The following is a 19645-nucleotide window of genomic DNA, read 5'->3' on the forward strand; positions in this document are numbered from 1 at the left end:
GTGACTTTTCATCCTTTGTTCACTCTGGTCCTAGGGCCTTGATGTCAGTCCCACACTCTCTAGGTGAGCTGTGATTTGTCTAAACCTTAATTAAAAGCAAAAATAATCACCAGCTTCAAAACACTAGATATATCAGATGTGTTTTATTGTGTGTACTAGCGATGACTCTGCCCGTTCCACTGTCAGACTCCCCTTCCCTGGGCCCACCCTCTTCACCCCAGGCTCCCCATCCATCAATACCTTCCCCCAGGCCACTTTTACCCTGGGCACCCCATCTGTCCTTTCCCTGGATCCACTGTATCTTTTTTCTTTTTTTTAAGATTTACATTTTATTTCTCTCCCCTTCCCTCCCACCCTTGTTGTCTGCTGTCTGTGTCTATTCACTGTGTGTTCTTCTGTGTCCGCTTGCATTCTTGTCAGCAGCACCAGGAATCTGTGTCTCTTTGTGTTGAATCAATCTTGCTGTGTCAGCTCTCCATGTGTGTGGTGCTGCTCCTGGGCAGGCTGTGCTTTTCTCATGCGGGGCAGCTCTCCTTGCAGGGTCGTATTCCTTGTCCATGGGGCTTCCCTACACGGGGGACAACCTGTGTGGCAGGGCTCTCCTCGCATGCATCAGCACTGCGCGTGGGCCACCTCCACACGAGTCAGGAGGCCCTGGGTTTGAACCCTGGACCTCCCGTGTGGTAGGCGGGCGCTCTATCAGTTAAGCTAAATCCCTTCCCAATCTTGAATTCCCATCCCTTAAAGTCAAAACACGTTTTTAATATTTCTGGGTCAGGTTTTTACTCAGGTTTCATCTGTCATGCTGCTTTCCTCACCATATTAACTGGGACATCAAAACTTTAAAGAGTTAAGTCTGGCTTCATCTGTCTCCAATTCTACACATCAGTGGCTTCTCTATACTTGATTTACAGAGGATAGATAAATTATATAAAAGAAAAAGAACCAGGTTTTTAAATTTTATTTCTCTCCCCTCCCCCCCCACCCTGTAATCGGCTCTGTTTCCATTCACTGTGTGTGCTTCTGTGACCACTTATATCCTTATCAGTGGCACCGGGAATCTGTGTTTCTTTTTGTTGAGTCATCTTGCTGTGTCAGCTCTCCATGTGTGCGGCCCCATTCTTGGGCAGGCTCCACTTTCTTACGCGCTGGATGGCTCTCCTTAATGGGGCATACTCCTTGCGCGTGGGGCTCCCCTACGCCGGGGACACCCCTGCGTGGCAGGGCATTCCTTGCGCGCATTAGCCCTGCGTGTGGGCCAGCTCCACACGGGTCAGGGAGACCTGGGGTTTGAACTGTGGACCTCCCATGTAGTAGGCGGATGCCCTATCCATTAGGCCAAGTCCACTTCCCAGAACCAGGTTTTATTTCCAAAACGTCTGGAAGACTGACAAGAAAAATGGGAAGGGCAGGAGGCACCTGTGGGCAGCAGTGGGCTCTACTGGCTCCACGTCTGGAGGGGACAGGCCGAGGCTTCCTCTCCTGTCTCAGTAATCTGACTGCTGGGATCCTACCAGATGACAGCCCCAACACCCAACTTCTGGAACAAAACTGCAGGAAACACAGAGGAAATGGAAACCTTTGTCTTTGGGGCTCCATTTGGCTCTAGGAGTGCAGAGAATAGCTGTTGATTTGTATAACACTTAAAGTTGACAACCCCTGGTCCAGCCTGCAGGAAAGTGGACAAGGCTGCTTCTTGAGATTCTGCTGCCTCAGGCCAGCATTTGCCTCTTAAAACTTGTCATGGTGGAGCTGCACCTGGAGAGAAGTGAACGGACTTAGGGCCCAAACAGTTCTGTCTCCTGCAAAGCCCTGACTCGTGGTGACAGAACCCTGAAGGCAAGGCTCCTCCTCGTGGGTTCATGAAATTAAAGGCTGAGATGGATGTGAATGTAAATCCAGTATGTCTCTGAGAGGTGCCAGGTCCTCCACAGGAAATAAGGGGGCCCTGCTGGGGCACACCCCTGGGTGTTAGGCAGCATGTAGGGCATTAGTGCCTTCATCCACAGGGTTACTCTTAGGGGTGCTGGCCCCTGTGTTGGCCATAGGGTGCTTTGGCTCCAGGGCCCCAGGTCTTTAGGCCTAAGCTTACCCCAAAGTGATATGTGGTGTGGGGGCCCCACTCCTTTCTCCTCTTATACTGAGTGCATCAGTGTTGGAGCTCACATCTGTGACCTCCACTTGGCTCCCAAAGCTCTTATGTGCTGCTGAAACCCGACCTGGAGACGACTGGGGTGGTGCTGCCGAATGTTGAGCATTGCTGCCTCTCGCTGGGGTTGAAATTGGTCACAGCACAGGGTGTGTTGGTGGTGGCTGCAAAGCCAGAGGCATTGCCTGTGCTGGAGGAGAACACGGCGGGGGTGGACCCAAAGGCCAGCTGGAGCCTGGGGTGGCTGCCCAAGGTGAAACCTCTAGGTATCAACCCACCAAAGCTAGCAGTGGTGATGCGCAGGGGTGCCTGGCCTTCAGCAGAGGTTGAGGTGGGAGCTGCCAGGTTTTCAAATTGGAAAGAATGGTCAAAGCCGAGGTTTCCAGGAAGCTGCCCACCAGGGACTCCAAATAGGAGCTGGGGCGCTGCTACAGGGTTAAAGGGGAGTTTACACTTTGGGGTCGGGCTGCAGAAGCCAAGTGTGTGCAGGCTGGGGGTGTCTGTGGCTGAGGCAGCGCTGCCGCTGGATGTGCCTGAACGGCCTGGTCAGATGGGAAGAAGCTGGCACTGGACCCAGCAGGAGGCCCACAGAGCAGTGGAGGGGGGAGGGATGTGGTATTCATCAGGGTGACCCGATGGTCAGAGGAAGGTGGGAAGTCAAGGCTGCAGGTGTGCTGGTTGAGGGGCTGGAAGTGGCTGCAGAAGCAGCCTCTGGAAGACCCGTGGAGTGAGGGTCCCCAGGCCTAGTGGTGGGAGGGGTGTCCATGAGAAGGAGTGAGGAGAGTCCACACACACCGGAATCGCTGAGCTCATTCTGAATATGATGGGATACCTGCGGAGGGAGGAGGTGCTGGGAGCTGTGCGGAACTCAGAACTGGCATCAGTTGCAGCTGTCACAGACTCTGGGATGCACAGGGACTTCTCTCAGGGGTCTCCCCGAAATTGACTTGTCCATGCAGCAGCTGCAGGAGCAGGCTCTGGGCTTCTTTCACAGTTCCACCTTCTGTGGTGCCGGGATCCAGGGCAGAAGAGGGCCTAGCACACAGCCCAGTCTGGTTGGTATCTGATGGTGGGGTGGCAGCAGGGCTCAGCGAGGTGAAAGAGGCTGAGGGGAGAGGGTGTGCCAGCACGTCAGGTGGGGCTGGGACAGTGAGGAGAGGACGGGTCTGCTGAGCAGCATTTCTTCTGAGGCAAAGACCCACGGAGGTGGCCACTGCAGTGGATCCCAGGATGAGCCCTGGGCCTGGGGAGTCCTTCCCACACCTCCTCAGCTGTGAATTATTGTGGGGGATGCAGAGGCAGCTGGTGGAGGAGCAGTCCAGGAGCAGGCCAGGGAATGTACTAGAAGGCTCTGAGGTGCTGCATTCTGGGGTGCTTCAGTCTTACCACCCGGGGAACTGTTGATTCGTCCAGCGCACTGCTTCCTTTTCCTGGGTCTAGATCCTCAGCAGTGACTCAGTACCCTAGCTGGTGTGTGTGTTTGTGTGAGAGTGTGATGGCAGCCTCAGGTGGGCCCGTCACCTGTGTGACAGCAGAGGAATTTTACATTAATGGTGCCTGGACTGTGGAATATGGGTGAGCCATCCCCTAACTTTTTTCTGCTCTGAGGTGACTGACGCCTGATTGATCTGGATCTTTCTCGGGGTTTTCATGGAGGCCAAGGAGATAGGAAGATGCCCATCCTTGTTCACGTTCTTTGTGTATCTGTAGAGCAGCTGGGAGACAGAAAGGGCTGGATCTCTCCTCTTCTCAGGGGCAGCAAACCTGGAATGGAGCTCTCTGAGTTCCTGACAGCATTTCCTACATGCATGTTTCAGAGAGATCCAGGAGCTCTGGGTGGAGCTGCTTTCTGTGCTTTGGCAGGGAGTTTTCTCTTAAGGCCCAGGTCTGGGCAGGAGGGAGGCCAGGCCTCCCCTGACCCTCAAAGGCCTAACGCAGACTCTGCAGTCCCAGAGCCATCGGAGCCCTTCTTTCATTGTCCTGGTAGGTCTTTGGCCTTGTTAGGAGAACAGCTTGCCCAGGGAACTACACCCCTAGGATTAGGAATGCCTGAGAATTCAAACTAGGGGGCCATGAAATGGAAAGTCATACGTAGGTTCCTCCAAGAAACCCAGACCCCAGTGACAACCACAACCAAAAACGCTGTAAGTTGTGTCTAGTTCAGGGACATCATTTGTTTGTCATTGGTTCGAATTCCTCTCTAGGCCACTAGAATTAGCAACACATATTCAACCATAGCTATTTATGTTCTTTTTCTTTTTATAAACTTTAACCTCTGAATACTTAGTGTGTGATTTCAAATATGTTCTGTGACTGAAAGTACAAAAAGAAAAAACAAAACCAATGTCATGCTCTAGCCAAGAGAAATGAATATTTTTGTTCACCTAAAATCCCTGTGTGCCACTCTTTTAGCTGCTTGATTGTATGTCCTAGATAAAGGCCATTATGATTCTCCTGTTTTTGACTTTGTTTGGAATTGTTTTTAGTGTTTGCTCTGGGGATAACTTCTCACATACTAATCAGTTAATTTTTTAACAATTCAAATAAAACGTAGATCCCTCACAGTCCTATAGAGTATTTAAACCCCTACTCTTGGTTATACTTGTCATGTGCATTCTCTGTGCATGTGGTATGACCATCTACTCCCAAAATGGTCTAATTTCTGCCAAATATTCATTCATATATTAATTTAATGGTATCTGTTCCTGAAGTTCAAAACTTTCCTCTTATAATTATTTTTATTCTTCCTGAAGATGTTTCTTTTGCATCTTTATAGAGCAAGTTGTCTAGTGATGAATTTAGATTTCTCTATCCTTTCCGTTTTCTTTTTTGCCTTGAATCCTTGGACAGTTTTTGGTGTATGTAGTATTGTGGGTTGATATTATTTTATTTCAGCACTTCAAAGATCCTGTTTTACTCTCTCCTGGCCTCTGTTGGTTCTGAGGAGAAATGACAGGCCTTCAAATTGTTTTTCTCCTATGATGTGTCATTTTTCTTAGGGTCCTTTCAGAATTTTTCATCTTTAATTATCAGCCGATATTTTAAATGATGTGTCAGGGTGTGATTTTCTGAGTTTCTCAGATCTGTGTATCACAAGGTTGGGTAGTGTTCAGGCTGTTTTAAGCCCATGTTTATTCTGAACAATTCTGTGTCTTCTCCCTTCTGCATTTAGCACGAATATTGACTGTCCTACAGGTTTCTGAGGTTCTGTTAACTTTAGTTTAACCTTTTTGCCCACTCTATGTTCTTCATTATATCATGTTACTGCTCTAAGTTCCATGTCACTGATTCTTTCCTCTGTTACCTCCATTCTCTTATTTATCCCACCCAGGGAACTTCTGAATTGTGGGTTGTTGTGAACTTAGAAAACGAACATACATAGCATCATACAGGGCTCTCAACCTCATCCTACCACCAATGCCTTACAATGTCAAACATTTTTAATCATTAAAGAGCATCCTCAAAATATTACTAGTAATCAAAATACCTTATGATGGTGTATTTTTCCCCAAACCCACCCTATTATCATTATTTTTATATGATTTATATGTGAATATGCATAAACAATAGTGTGTAGTGGAAGTTGTGAACTTAACAAAGCAAACATGCATAACATCATAAAGGGGTCCCATACATCAGCCCACCACCAACAGTGTTCATTGTTACGTGACATTTGTAACAAAATATGAAAGATTGTAATCAAAATCTTACTACTAACTATAGTCCTTATCTTACATTTGGTGTATTTTTCCTCCAACCTACCCTATTATTATTTTTAAAATATTTTTTTTTGACAGAAGTTGTAAACTTAGGAAACAATCATGCACATGTGTAGAATTCCCATACAACACCCCTCTATCAACATACCACTGTGTGATGGCACATTTGTTAAAGATTGTGAAATAATATTGGGTTATTATCAGGTTCATAGCTTACATTCGGCACATTTTTTCCATACTCGCACATTATCAACACAGTACATCTTTGGTATATAAGCATGAATATTACGCTATTATTGTTAACCACAGTCCATAGGTCATTTCAGTTGTATTTTTCTCATGCTTCTCCATATTCCCACCCCCCCCGCAACAGTGATGTATATCTCCTCTAGATCACAAAGGACACTCTGTCCTCTGTACCATCAACCAAAATTCTCATCCACCTCTGTGTTTACTGTGTTAGCCCCTAGATTATTCCCTAGCTGTCTGTCAATTTGCCTTTATATCCCTAGACTACACTTTTCAGTCACATTCCCATTTATATAACAGATGTTAATCACTATAATACATTACCATCAGCTATATATGTTTTCACCCTTTTACAGTACTGTTAATTAAAATGTCTACATAAATTAAATATCAGTAGTCCATGTCAGTCCTGCTCTTATCTCCTTGAAGCATCCACTACCTACTACTGAGTCTTCAAGATACTTTACTACATTTTTTTTCCAGAAGCTTTATGGTTTTTGCTTTTATATTTAGGATTTGGTTCTATTTTGAATTAATTTTTGTGTAAGATGTGAGGTAGGGGTCCTTTTTCTTTCTTCTGGCTATGGATATCCAGTTCTCCCAGCACCATTTGTTGAATGGACTGTTTTCCCTGAACTGGGTGCATCTGACAGGCTTGTCAAAAATCTCTTGACCCTTGATGTGAAGAACTGTTTGTATTCCTTGAGAGAATCAGTCGATCTCAATAGTTTGGGAAGTCTAGTATTCAAGCCCTTAACATTGTTGCAAGTATCTGTAAATCTGGTCCCTGAAGTAGTGAAGATTGATTGTCACTATGGGCCCTGAGGGGAGGACGGGAGAGGTATAGAATAGATGGAAGCAGGGTAACTAGGGGGCAATGAAACTGCTCCACAAGATCATGTAACAATGGATATAGGACATGTTAATGTACACCAAAAATGTATACAAGTCTATAAACTAAAGTGTAAACCATAATGTAAACACAGGGAAACTAAAAATTTAGAAATTTTACAGTCTGAAATATAAACCATAATGTAAACCAAAATGGAACCAGGTTTGGAAGCTATGTTTCAAAATCTATACACCAGCTGCAGCAAATGTAGCATGACCATGTAAAAAGATCGTTGCTGGGGAAGGGGGAAAGGGTTTGATATTGAATGGGAGTCCCCTCTATTGTGTATGTGAATTACTGTGTTCTAAAACGTTTTTGAAGACAAGGTTAAAAATTAGAAAAAAAAATTTAAAAAAGGAATGAATGTAGACACTGAGGAAAAGAAATGAAAGAAAGTGCCTTGACACTGTACATACAGGGCAACACCTATTACAGTGATGAAAGGCAAAAAGTTAAAAACAAAGCTTTATGATATTTTTTATTTTTATTAATACACCAGTTTATTTTTTCTTTATCTTAATATTTCTAAATAAGTATGTGTATTTCTAATCTTTAAACCCATCAGTTTATTTCATTTTCCTATTAAGTGCATTTGGCAATATATTAGACTTCATTGTTCAAGACATTTTGGACCACGGAGAGTTTCACCTATGGGGAGGGGAGGAGCACTGTTGTGGGTTGTTATTGATGCGGGTCGCATGGTTGGAAGGGTCTTCTCCAGGGCATGTATATAGGGGCCATAAAAATGTTCTGCTATATGTTGGGTATTTTTATAGTAGTTACAGTTACAGACGACAACTGAGGGAGTACAGAGTTCCTACTCAGGAGAGCTCTGTAACATTCCCCGATGGAACAGCAGTAATCCCCCAAGTGCACCAGCAAAAACCAACAAGGAAGGATGGTCCAACGTTGAGCCCTTGATAATGATGACTATGCTTATGAGGCTGTGTGCCTGAAATGTGAACTAGGCCTAGAGCTGCAGGGTGCCTAAGAGTTACCTCTTGAGAGCCTCCATGTTGCTCAAATGTGGCCAATATCTAAACTAAACTCAGCATGTAAATGCAATACCTTCTCCCCAGGGTGAGACATGACTCCCAGGGATGAGCCCCCCTGGGCACCGATGGATTATTACCAGTCACCAACTGGTGATGCAACTAGAAAGAGGCCTTGAATAAAAGGTCAACTCAGACCAACAGAGTATCTCAGCCTACATATAGGATGTGTTAAAAACTGCTGTTTACCTTGTATAAAAGGGGGAAATGGCAAAGAGAAATAAGTATATATGGATGAGAGTCTTCAAAAAAGAGTTGGGGGGTCATCAGAGTGGTCGTGTTTACGCACGCCTCAGCAGGACCCCAGAAACAGCTTAAGGAGATACAACCCTAGATACTGGTTCTCCTGAAGGCTATGGAGACCCACAGAGTATATGGTCATGACAGATGGATTTTGAGTTCTTTGCCATGTCAATAGGCCCTGCTTTGAAATTTGTGCTCCTGATAGTGATAGAGCTGGACTCAGATATGACCTGTGTACACATGCCTCTTGTGTCACTTTTACTGAGCCTGTGATTCATATTATGTATGGTGTGTACTCAGGGGACTTGAATCTCTGAACTGCCCATGTACCACCTGGGCCCTGAGCCTCAGCAGAGTTGCAATCCCTACTCTGTTTCATTGGACTTACCCAGGTCAGCTAACAGGGAGGTGAAGATGGTCAACCACCACTCCAGGGAATGAAGAGTGCCTACAACTGCAAGCAGGAGAATTGCATCCATCAGTCATGAGGAATCTATTCCTCTTCTTTATATAGAGGTAGAGTGGACATCACCATCCCCAGGGTCCACAGAATGGAGGAGTAAAACATGGATTAGAGTGGACTTACTGATATTGTACTGTGAAACTATTGTGACTAGTAATAGAAGAAATTGTATCATCGACGTGAAGAATGTGGCCACAGTAGATGCTGCGGGCAGGGAGAGGGAAGAAGAGATGTGATGAGCGGGCATTTTTGGGACTTGGGATTTTCTTAAGTGATATTGCAGGGTCAGATGCTGGATGTTATATATCCTGCCATAACCCACTGAATATACTGGGGGAGAGTGTGAACTACAGGGTAAACTGTTATCCACGTGGTGCAGCAGTGCTCTAAAATGTGTTCGCCAAGTGCAGTGAGTGTGCCACAGTGATGAGGGAGGTTGTTTGTGTGGGAGGAGTGGGGTAGGGGGATGGGGAGTATATGGGAACCTCTTTTTTTATAATATAACCTTTTTTGTGATGTATTTATCTTCAGAAAAATACATACAAAAATGATGGAGGTGGGAGTTGGGGACTAGGTTATATGGGCACCTCTTATGTTTTTTTAATGTAACATTCTGTGTCATCTATTAACTTTAATAAAAAGAAATGTGTTAATAAAATAAAAACCAATGGTTTGTGAAACCATCACTTCATTTCCATTGGTCTATGTATCTGTCTTTATTTCAGTACCATGGTGTTTTCACCAGTATACCTTGGTAATACGATTTAAAGTCCAGACGTGAGAGTCCTCCAACTTCAGTTTTCTTCTTTAAGGTTTTCCTGGTATTCAGGACCCCTTAACCTTCCAAATAAATGTGATAATCATGCTTTCCAATTATTTTTAAAATGCTGTTGGAAGTTCTATCAGAATTGCATAGAATCTGTATATCAATTTGAGTAGAATTTACATCTTAATGATATTTAGTCTTCTAATATGTGAGCATGGCGTGTTCTTCCAATTATTTACATCTTTTTAAATTTCTTTTAACAATGAGTTGTAGTTTTCTGAATACAAGTGATTTTCAATGTTAGGTTGATTCTTAAATATTGGTGTTTCATCTGTCATTTTATTTTACCACTCTTGACACTTTTGTTTACTTTTTCTTACATACTCTATATTTCTAGACTCTCCTGATTTTTCTTTTCAGGCTGTAACATACCCTTTAATATTTCCTGCAAAGCTGGTCTCTTGGTTATAAACTCTGTCAATTTCTATTTATCTGTGAATATTCTAAACTAACCCTCAATTTTGAAAGACAATCTTACTGGGTATAAGATTCTTAACCGGAAATTTTTCCTTCACAGTATCTTAAATATATCATACCAATGTTGTCTTCTTTTTATGTTTTTTAAGAATACCCAGTTTACTAAGGCAAACTTAACTTTTATTGTTAAATATGGGGAATGTGGGAAGCACATGTGACTCATGTGGTAGGGTCTCTGCCTATCATAGGGGAAGTCCCAGGTTTGGTCCCTAGTGTCTCCTGGTGAAAAAGAAGAGAAAGTGTGCCTGTATGGCAAGGCATTGTCTGCAAGCCAAATGTCTGCACTGAGCCAAGTGCCCAGAAGGTGAGCCGAGTGCCCTCATGGTGAGCTGACTGTCCACATGGCAAACTGAGTCCCCACTTGGTGAGCCAAGTGCACACGTGAGTGCCTGGGTGGCATTCTGAATGCCCACACGAGTGCCCGTATGGCGAGCCAGTGCCTGCATGTTGAGCTGAGTGCCCACACAGTGAGTCAGCACCTGTGTGAGTCATGCAGCAAGATGATGATGCATTAAAAAAGAGACAAGGGAAGAGTCAAGGAGAAGCACAGCAAGAGACCAGGAACTGAGGTAGTAGAATTGACAGGGAACCTCTCTCCAGATTAGAGTTCCCCAGGATGGAATCCCGGTGAATCTTAAAGGACAAAGATGAGAAGAGAATACAAAAAAGAGAAATTGATAAAGAAGATCACACAGCAAATGGACACAGACAGCAATTACAGCAGGGCAGGGGATGGAAAGAAAAAAAAAATATGGGGAAAGTAAGGGTCTTCCAGCAAGAGCCAGAAGACCTACTAAACAAATTCTCAAAGACCTGTAACACTCACCACTCTCTCTTGCCTCCATGGGAACTCTGTACTTAATCTTATTGGATATCCCTTATATGCTATGCATTTGTTCTCTCTTGCTACTCAGAATTCTCTCTTTGTCTTTGGTATTTGACCTTATAATTAATATGTCTCGGGGTTGTGCTCTTTGAAATTATACATAAGGGAGTGCATTGTGCTTCTTGGATATGGATATCCATGTCCTTTAATAGGGTTGTGAAATTTTCTACCGTTATTTCTTAAAACATTCCTATTACCCTTTTCCCCTTTTCTCCTTCTTGGACACCTTTTACACATATGTTTGCACATCTTTTGTTGTCATTTAGTTCCCTGAGACCTTGTTCAATTTTTTCCATTCTTTCTTCCACTGTTCTTTCTTTTGCTTTCAGAAGCTATTTCTTCCAGCTCACCAGTCCTTTTTTCTGCCTCCTCAAATCTGTTATATGACTCCAGTATTTTTAAAATTTCATTTATTGCACCTTTAATTCCCATAAGATCTCCAGTTTTTCTGTATGTACTTTGAAATTTGTGCTCTTCCAGTGCCATCTTTTTTAAATTTTTTATTAAGTTGTCTTCTCTTTTTAAAAGATACATAGATCACAAAAAATGTTACCTTAAAAAATATGAGGTTCCCACATATATCGACTGTCGCACATTCATTGCTTTTGGTGAATACATTTTGGAGGACTGCTGCACCACATAGATAATAGTTTACATTGTAGTTAACATTCTCCCCAGGCCATTCAGTGGGTTATGGTAAGATATATAATGTCCAGCATCTGTCCCTGCAATATCATTTAGGATAATTCCAAATCCCGAAAATGCCCCCACATCTCATCTTCTCTTCCCTCTTCCTACCCTCAGCAACTACCATGGCCACTTTCTCCAGATCAATGCTCCAGTTTCGACCATTAGTAGTCACAGTAATTCTATAGTGGAATGCCTGTAAATTCACTGTAATCTGTATTTTATTCCTCCATGCTGTGGACCCTGGTTTGGTGATGTCCACTCCACCTCTATATCGAGAAGGAGCTTAGAGCCCACATGGTTGATGGATGCGATTCTCCTGCTTGGTGTTATAGGCACTCTCAGCTCCCTGGTGTGGTGGTTGACCATCTTTATCTCCTAGCTGACCTGTGTAGTAAGTTAAACAACCCGGAGAGTAGGATTTGCAGCTCTGCTGACGCTCAGGGCTAGGCTGGCACATGCCCAGTCCAGAGATTTAAGTTCCTTGGTATATACCAACTCCAGCCAACCACAAGTTCAGTAAAAGTGACATAAGAGGCATGTGTAGAAAGGTCACATCTGAGTCCCAATCCATTAGACTCAGGAACACAAATTCCAAAGTAGGGCCCATTGGCAAGGCAATGGATATATTAGGCTTCATTTTTGAAGTAGTTTTGTACCATAGGGGGGTTCAAGTATCGCAGGCAAGGAGCATCAGTGTTGTCTTAATATACCTAATCTCTTTAGTCATCTTGTTGAATTTGTTAAGGTGATTTGTTTGAACATCTATGATTAGTTGTCTCAACTCCTTTATGTCATCAGGAGGCTTACCTTGTTCCTTTACCTGGGTGATATCTTCCTGTTTCTTTGTATGGATTGCAGTTTTTGTTGGTATCTTGCCATCTGGCTTACTAGATATATTTATTCTGGGTGCAGTTTCTCTCTTTAGTTTAGGGTTTTTTTGCCCTTTCTCCCTTGCCAGTTGTGTAGTGGGAGCCAAGGGTATAACTGGTGTTGAACGCAGTGGAGAGTCAAAGCTGCCCTTGTTTCCCAAGAACTGATGAACCTCCTCCCTTCTTTCTCCTTTGCAGGGTATGGATAGTGCCACAGCTGTGTGGAATGATCCAGGGTGCGCAGACCTAGACTGTAGTCACCTAGAGAGACTGAGGAAGCTTAAAGTCCCCTCCCCTGCATTGGCAGGGATAGAGCTGCAGGTGTGGGCAACATGCTGTGCTGTACATGTGCAAAATGACCACAGTTGCCCTGGTAGCCTTCCCAGTATTCAGTCTGCCAGCCGAATGTTCCTGCAGTTCTCCAGAGAGGCTGGTGCAGGGCCCGCCAGCTTCCTCCCTGGTAGAGGTGGGGCTGATGCCTAGGCTAGGGCTGCAGGCTGATCTTGGTATAAGAAGCCAGTCCCTACGTTCACTATGATTTTCAGCCAGCCCAGCTTCCCCTCATGCTGGGGGCAAAATCAAAATGGTGTCCACTGGCCTCTTTCTGACTTGGACAGGTTCAAACTTTACCTGTTCTTAGGGTTCTATTTCAGCCAGCCATATTTACTAATCACTAGCTGCAGTTGGTGGCCAACCATCCCTTCCTTCCCTGTTTTTTTGGGAAATGGAGCTTCCAATTCCAGAATAGCCCCTGAAGCATTCAGAGTAGAATGATTGTAGTCCTCTGAGGCATGGTCTTTATTTTCCTGGAGAGGCTGGTGCAGGGCCCCACAGCCTCCTCCCTGCTGGAGGTGGGGCTGGGGCTTAGCCTAGAGCTACAATCTGATAAGGATGGAAAGAAGGCTGTCCTTACATCACTGGAATTTTCTCCTTGTGCCAGGGGCAGAGTTAAAATAGTGGTTACCAGCCTTGTGGCCAGTGTGCGCTGAGGAGCGGCCTGGGGGCCTCCCGAGGTAAGGATCAACAGAGCACAATAACACACTGTAACCCAATAACACACAGTAACCGCTCTGGAGACACAGGCTGGTGGCGCAGGTCTGATTTATTAGGGAAGTGCAACAGCTTATAAGGGCTAGGGTGGGGGTTGAGGGGAGTGTGGCATGTGCTGATTGGCTGGGCAAAGGGGATGGAGTGTATAGGTTGCTCGCTCGCTCTTGTTGCTGGGGGAAGAAGCAGCTTTCAGGCTGGAGGCCATCTCGGTGCAAGCCGAGCCATTTTGCTAGGCTGAGATGTGCTGCCTACAACACAGCCTCTTTCTGACTTGGATAGGTTCAAATTTTAGCCATTCTAAACATTATACTTTAGACTACGTAATTTACTTTACTAATCAATATCTGAAGCTGGTGCCCAGTCTTCTCTTCCTCTGCCATTTTTGGGAAGTGGAACTTCTGATTGCAGCTGAGGAATAGCTCTGAGATGTCTTGTGCTGCCTTTGGAAGATGGGCACCAGCCTCTGGGGTGTGGAGTGTTCTACTTATAAATCTTCTCTGCAGATGCGCAGTGTCTTCCTTCCATGCTTTCAGGGATGTTGGAGGATGCTCTTCTGGTCTCCTGGAGCCCCCAAACAGGTGCTTTAGTAGATAGCTCAGTGTGGTTGCTAACTGTCCTGTAGCATGAACTGACTCTCGGAACTCCTTCCTCTGGCCACCATCTTGCTGGTTTGTCCCTGAGTTTAGATGTTTTATATGTAGGTCTAAAGTTTCCCTCTTACATCTTTTTGTTGTTTGTTTCTTTGTTTTGAACTATCTTTTCTTTCACTCCAAGGAGAGTATTTACCTTTCTCATTGAGCAGACACTTAATAACTGCTTTGTCTCATCATTCTTTCTGTGGTTCCTTTGGGGCTGTATCTGCTGATTGTTTTTTTTCCCCTGGAGAACAGACCAGATTTTTCTAGTTTTTTTTTTTTTTTAATTCATTTTTCAAAATATTACCTTAAAAAAATATGAGGTCCCCATTCACCCCCCCACCTCCCCCACCCCACCACTCCCCCCACAGTAACACTCTCCCCCATCATCATGACACATCCATTGCATCTGGTGAGTACATCTCTTGGCATCACTGCACCCCATGGCCTGTGGTCCACACCATAGCCCACGCTCTCCCACGTTCCATCCAGTGGGCCATGAGAGGACTTACAATGTCCGGCAATTGTCCCTGCAGCACCACTCAGGACATCTCCAAGTCCCGAAAATGCCTCCACATCTCATCTCTTCCTCCCATTCCCCGCACCCAGTAGCCACCATGGCCACTTTTTCCACACCAATGCCACATTTTCTCGATTATTAACCACAGTAGTTCATGAATAAAATATCATTAAGTCCACTCTAATCCTTACTGTATTCCTCCTTCCTGTGGACCTTGGCTTGGTTGTATGATATGGCTTGATATCCTGGTTGCATGTGGTTGTTATTTAGTTGTGAGACTTCTGAAAGATTGATTTTGCTAGTTGGGACCTCTTGCTATTCCATATGAATTTGAGGATCAACTCTTTCCATTTCTCCAAAAAAAAAAGACCGTAGAGATTTTGAGAAGTATTGCATTTAATCCATAGATCACTTTAGGTAATATTTTGCCATTTATTAGGTCTTCTTTAATTTCTTTTCAGTAGTGTTTTGTGGTTTTCATTGTACAGGTCATTCATCTCTTCGTTTAAATTTATTCTCAGGTTTGTTTTTTTTTTAGGTGCTGTAGTGAATAGAATAGTTTTTTTTAAAATATATTTTTTATTTTTTTAGAAGATAGATTACACAAAATTTTATACAGAAATATAAGGGGTACCCAAATGCCCCACTCTCCACACCTCCCACCCTTCTCCACATTTAACAACTTCTTTCATTAGTATGGTAAATTCACTGCAGTTGATGAACACATTTGGAGCATTGCCACTAAGCATGGTTTACAGTTTACATTTAGTTTACACTCTCTCCCACTCAATTCTGTAGGTTATGGCAGGGAATTAATGTCCTATATGTGTTGTTGCAATGTGATTCAGGACTATTTCATGTCCCAACAATGACCCCATATTTTACACCTCCTTTTCCCTCTCCCTGCCTTCTGCTCCTCTAGTGGCCAGTGTTTCCACATCAATGATATAATTTCTTCCATTGCTTGAATACCAGTATGTCTGTAGTAGAATACCAGTTAAGTCCCCTCAATTCCATATTTTATTCCCCAATCCTGAAGATTCTGGAATGGGTGATGACCACTCGACCTCTAATTGAGGGGTGGCTTCAATCCTATATGGCCAGTGAACTGGAGAGTAGGTGTTGGAATTAATGGAAATGGTGTTTTTTTCCTTAATTTTTAAAAAATTTATTGAAGTATATCACTCATACGGAAACATATGTAAACAATAAGTTTATATTAATAGTTTTGAGCTTACAAAGGAAACATATATAACATCATACAGGACTCTTATACCTCACCCTACCACCAATACCTTGCTTTCTTGTTAAACATTTTCCAGTAATGATTAAAGGGCAACATCAAAATATTTCTACTAACCAAAGCATTTTTCCCCCAACAACCTTATTTTGTTATCTTTATCTCATTTATGTATAAACATACATAAACAATAAGTGTATAATAAAAACTGTGAACCTACAAAGCAAACATGCATGACATATGTATGGGATCCCATGTATCGGCCCTCCATCAATACCTTTCATTATCGTGAGACATTTTTTATAGATTATGAAAGAATATCGAGGAAATTTTACTAATTATAATCCTTTTCTTATATTTGGTAGGTTTTCCCCCAACCCACCCTATTATTATTTTTTAATGTGTTTTTATGACAGAAGTTGTAAATTTAGAAAATAATTGTGCACATGTGCAGAATTCCCAAACAAATCCCTCTATCAGCATACCACACTGTGGTGGAATATTGGTTACAGATTATATAATGATATCATCCAGTTGTTACCATCCATAGTGTAAATATGGCACATATTTTCCATACTGCACCATTACCTACACAGAACATCTTTGGCATAAATGCAAGAATACCACATTATTACTGCTAATCACAGTCCATCTGCCGCTCCAGTTGTGCTTTTCCCATGTTTGTCCTCTCCCACCGTATTGTATATGATCAAATAGTGATGTACATTTGCTCTTCTGACAAAGGACACTTGAATCTGTACCATCAACCACAATTCTCATCTACCTCTTGGTTTTCTGTGCTATTCAGTTCCTAGGTTATTCTTTAGGCATTTACAAATGTGGACTGTTGAACGAGGGGCTCGTTGGGGTAAGGACGACGGAGACAGACTCACTCCGGAGATGGGTTCATGATGCACGTCTGCTTTCTTGAGGAAGTTGCAGCGTTTATATAGCGGTTTGGCTTACAGGGCATAGCTGACAGGTGGAGGGCTCACGGGAGGAGGGTGAGGTGGGGCTGGAGACATTTGGCTCAGTGCCGGTGCGCCATCTTTTGGGTGTGCCCAAAAGCGCGTGGACTAGAAAGAGTGCTCATCTAGTTGCTCCCAACACAGCCAGGCTGAATGTCTCTGCCGCTCTACCTGCATCTCCCCCTCTGTTAGTAACAAGAGCCTACTATACTAATTTCCTTTCTTCAGTTTTTTGGGATAAAGCTTGAAGGCTTTTGTTGATACATCAATAGACAATACATACGACAACAATTAAGATTCCTATTGTAAGCCATAGCAGAAGGTTGGAAGATGATAGGAGGGACTGTACGTGCTCTAGCATTGCAGCTAGTAAAGAGGTGTCTACTCCGGAGGCTCAGGTGTTGTTAATCGATAAGATTTGGGATGTTAATAGTTGGGTGAGGTTGAGGAACTGTGGAGCGTCTGTGTCCACGGGCGTAAGAAGAGGCGGATGTTGTACTGTGGTTCAGAGCAGCTGTCTGCGAGCGGAGTTTGCTGTGAGGATCGAGCAAATGAGGAGGAAGAGGGTTTCGGGTGTTGCAGGGGCAGGTGCCATACGTTGGGTTTCTGTGCATAATGATTTGATGTTTCCCCGCGTGATGCGACACGTGGGATGGGCAGGAGTACGGTGTTGATGGCGTCGTCTCTCACAGGGCCACCTTCTTCTCGCCTTTCTTCCAGGGACAGGTTATTTATGTCGCCTGCGAGTTGAGTGACTGTCTGGGGGGTCATCTTCGGCGGCAGAGGATCAGCCATCTCGTTTTTCGGTGGGCATGGCGAGCTGTATCAATCTGCTGGGGACCCAGATGGGCTGGTCTGCGTTTTCTGGAAGGACACAAGCAGACCCTCATCCCTGTCCTAGTAGGGGATGAGGCCCATTCCATTGTTGTGTCAGGGGGTCTTTCCAGCGCACCAAAGGCATTGGTGTGGGTATAGAGCGGAGTCCTCCCCAGTGCTTGTTGGCTGGAGAGAGACCTTCAGAATTGAAAGAAAAGTAATTTAGTGTAATTAGGGCTTTTGTTATGATGTTTTTGAGTATATCCCTAGGGTCCTTCCCCTTTTGTTTTATTATATGTTGTTTCAGGGTGGCATGGACGCGTTCAACGATGGCTTGACCGTGTGGGTTGTGTGGGATGCCTGTAGATGTTTGACCCACCATTCAGAACAGAAGGATTGGAAGGATTGGGAGGTATAACAGGGTCTGTTGTCTGTTTTTAAGGCCCATGGCGCCCCCATTTGTAGAATGGCCTGCAGCAAGGCGGAAGTAGCATGACGGGTACGCTCATGAGAGAGAGCGGTGGCAAACACAAATCCGGAATATGTGTCAATAATTACATGGACATATTTCAGTGTCCCAAAAGAGGGGATGTGGGTGACGTCCATTTGCCATAAGCTGTTATGATGTAACCCCCTTGGGTTGACTCCTTGGGGTTGAAGTGGTCCTGGTGGTAACAGGGGACACACTGTGCGCAGGCGCGAGTTAGATGTTTGCATTGTTGGTGAGAGAGTGAATGAAACAGCCGCTTGAGGGCATGTGCAGACATATGGAATTTGGCATGTAAAGTGAGTGCTTGATCAATAGCAGGTGCAGTGAGTATTAATCAATGGATTCGTCTGCTTGCTGGTTCCCTCGTGCTAGAGGGCCAGGCAAACCAGTATGTGCTCTAATATGTTGTATGTACCATGGCTGTGCTCTATTTTCAAGGATACCCTTGGTTTGGGTTAACAGGTCATCTAGTTGGGTTTTTCTTAAGCGGCAGACTGCATGTGGAAGGCTATGTAGGGTTTGTGCTGCGTATGCACTGCTGGAGAAGATATTTATAGGGGTATTCTGACAATGATATAGCACAAGGAAGAGAGGAAGAGTGCATATAGTTCTCCGAACTATACTGAGCCATCATGGGGGCATTTTATAATCCGATCCATTTGTTTTTGTTGTTTTATGAGTACTACATGGAATGACTTATTGGCGTCCGTAAAGACAGGGGTTTCATTTGGGAGTGGTTTGGACGGCGGGTAAGCGTTCTCTTGGAAACTGCACGGCAATTGCTAGAGGGTGGAGAGAAGTTTGTGAGCAGGCCGATGATTATCTATTTGCCCAGGAAATCCTGCTACAAGCGTTTGTATTTCGAGGTTGGTTTGGAGGAGGTGGGTGATATGCTGTCCTGTAAGAGGTAAGATTAGTTTGTCTGGCTCCTGGCCGTAGATGCTTTTTGCTGTGTATCGTAATTTTCTCCCCAGTAGGCAAAAGGCCTACTTGTGCGTTAACTGGGGTGTGATTTTGCTGAGACTATTGAAGGAGAGGTGCACCCAGTATAGGGGCTCATTTTGACATAGAACTCCAGTGGGTGGTCCTTGGGTTGCTAATACTATGGCAAGGAGAGGTTTATGAGGATTAAATTTGGCCAGTTCTGTGTTTTGCATTTGGGAATTGATATATTTTATGACGTCTTCAGCTTCAGAAGTGAAGACACGACAACTCGTGGGATTGGGGTCTCCCTCTAAAAGGGAAAAGAGGGGGGCTAATTTATGTGATGATAGGGATAGATGTGGTCTGATCCAGTTTATGTCCCCGCAGATTTTCTGCAGTTCATTTACTGTGTAATTTTGTGTTATTGTTAGAGATGGTGACAAGGGCTTGATGCCCGTATTGATACGATATCCTAGAAAGCTGAAGG

General features: G+C 44.2%; 1 long non-coding RNA gene and 1 other non-coding gene across 3 annotated transcripts in view; one reads left to right on the forward strand and one right to left on the reverse strand.

The window, feature by feature from the left end:
- LOC131276460 (uncharacterized) overlaps window positions 1-19645 on the forward strand; it is a 246641-nt gene that overhangs the window by 110876 nt on the left and 116120 nt on the right. The gene's annotated exons all lie outside the window — the stretch shown is intronic.
- Window positions 10833-10894, reverse strand: LOC111758976 (U7 small nuclear RNA). Its single transcript, XR_002793085.2, has one exon. It is a non-coding gene; the product is annotated as a U7 small nuclear RNA (small nuclear RNA).

This window comes from Dasypus novemcinctus, chromosome 28 (genome assembly GCF_030445035.2).
Source record: "Dasypus novemcinctus isolate mDasNov1 chromosome 28, mDasNov1.1.hap2, whole genome shotgun sequence".
NCBI lineage: Eukaryota > Metazoa > Chordata > Mammalia > Cingulata > Dasypodidae > Dasypus > Dasypus novemcinctus.